Source organism: Capricornis sumatraensis, chromosome 12, assembly GCF_032405125.1.
Source record: "Capricornis sumatraensis isolate serow.1 chromosome 12, serow.2, whole genome shotgun sequence".
Lineage (NCBI taxonomy): Eukaryota > Metazoa > Chordata > Mammalia > Artiodactyla > Bovidae > Capricornis > Capricornis sumatraensis.
Window position 1 is genome coordinate 91621450 of NC_091080.1, and position 2533 is coordinate 91623982.

Consider the following 2533-nt stretch of genomic DNA (forward strand, 5'->3'; position numbering starts at 1 on the left):
CTCCATAGTTTTTAGATGGATACATGACAGATGGAGGGAGTAGGCAAAGATTTCAGCAAAGAAATGAAAGTTCACACTGAAATAAGATTCTACATTGGTTGAAATGAATTGTAAATTGATATAGTTTCCTGACTTCATGAAATTGTTACCCAACTCTTTGGATATAGGCAAGAAGATGGAATAAACACCTTCTTCCTGCAGTAAAGGTTTTGGTGCTTTATTTGTGTTTCCTCATCCACAGATTTATACACGTGCACTCATACACAATTGTGGGATATTTCCTGAATCACGAGCAGGCATAATACATATACAGCTTTGCTTTTCCCTAAGCGCAATGTAAAGAATCTTGTAGGAGGTTTTAATAAATCCAAGTATATTATCCTCTAGTTCTTCTGGAAACCAGATGGAATACTAATATTTCATTGCTTCCTTGTGAAAGGTCAGCCTTTTCCTACCACATTTTTCCATTTATTGATTTTATCAACAGTGCTATCTCTAATTCTCTAGTGCAGTTTTGATGATTTCAGTAATCCTGATTCTTTGGACGCTTGTTATCTATTTTGTCAGATTATAAATTCTTACCCTCTGTTACTTTTAGAAGTGAGTGCCAGGGAGTTGCCTATTAATGACATTGATTTATTGGTTCCATAATCCTGAGGACTTAAAATAGAAATCGTTAGCCAAATAATACATGCAAAGTTAATTCTTAGGAGGTGGCTTGGTATGATAGGAAAAATCTACATTGTAAATAGATTAAATTCTTGCTCTGGTCTTTACTTAACCCTGAGCAAGTTACTTAATTTTCATAGTTTTAATTTCTCATCTGTAAATGGGAAGGATAATGCCAGCCTCCACCAGCCCTTTCATCTTCACTCCCTTTCTGGAGACCAGGTGGGAAGTTAGAGCATCAGCTCCAGCATCACGTGCTTGGACCTGCTGCTCAATCTCCCAGGTGATATGACTTTGGGTTACAATGGACCATTCCCCACATCACGATCCCACTCTTTACTTTCCACCTCTCAGAACACCTACCCTCCTCGAATCCACACGCACTCCCCTCCTTGTTTATCCAGAATATTAGGGAAGGCATATTTTTGGTAATCTTGCCAAGGGCCTGGCATTTCCTAAACTGTCAACAATAATACTGTCGTGCTAGCAGCGCTTTTTATTCTTTCCGTAGGTAGTTTTCCATGTTAGTTAAGTTGAAACCCACATATCATCTCCAAATTTGAAGTGGAAACAGTGATATGGTTTTAAGATTGCATTAAAGTCACAAATTCTCTTTCCCGTCAAAAATTACTGTGGTTCTGGCAAGACGCGAGAATGGTGCTCTCATCCGAACCACCAGGAAGAGGCTCTTCAGTGGGTCCCTTCAGCCTCCAGCCTCCTCCCACACCTTGTTGTAACATCCACAGAAGCCAGTCAAACGGCAAAATGGCAAAAATTATCGCCACCTATCACCAATGGCCAGATGCACTCTAAATGTCAGTAATTCTAAGAGAGACAAACGTACTAATGCCTAGAAATTCCATAATAAAATGCTAATACCTTGAATATTTAATTTTCAATATCCTCTTCTGAATGCAAATGTTAAGCCAAAAGGAGCAAAATGGATGACAAAACCAAACGGGACCTTAAGTGAATTACTGATTTTATATAACAAAATACCTCCTACAAAAACTTACCATGATCATAGATGCCTAGAAATAAACAAGGGCCATTTTCTTCATTTATTAGCTTCAAGCACCTATGCTATGTAACACTCAATGCTTGTCAATTTATTTATTAATGTGTTTGAGGGATCTGTTCTTACAAGTCGGGGCACATCTCTGTGAGGCTGTTTTATTGCCAGTTCCAGTATTTACACATATAGGAACACTGACACCAAATTAACTTCATTTCACACCTTCACGTTACCGTTGTGTTTATCAGTACCATAACGTAGCAGTAGCCGTAGGGCCATTTTCCTAGGATGCAGCTTAAAGCATTAAAATACAAAAGGAGAACACAGGGCAGTAGGTCCACAGCTGTTGTTTAAACAGAGCAAGAAATCACATTAGCAATCAGAACAGCTGAACAGCTAAGAATGGTTCCAAGATATATTTAAACACTTCTTTAAATACCCCATGCCTTGGAAAGTGATAAAAGATAGCTTAAACAAAAGAAGAATTAAGAGAACATGAAGTCTGAATATAGACGATCACAGGGACAAAACAGACACACCTCAGTTTTCATTTTGTAAACAGAATATCCAGTGAAGTTTTAGCTAGATGCGCACATAAAGTGAAATAAAACTCAGTCTGTGGCTCTACAACTAAATGTCTACATGAATTTTAACCCATGGAAATTCACATTTTTTTCACTCAAAGGACTGAATCTATCCTGGTAGTGGGGTGATACCCAAAGCGTACAAGACTCAGAAAGAAGTGGAAGTGGTTTCTTGTCTTTGGTGTCTTGTGGCTCAGCTGGCATCTGCTGGGTTATCCACTGGCATCATTTTGGCTTTGGTTGTTTATCATTCAGGATTCAGGGG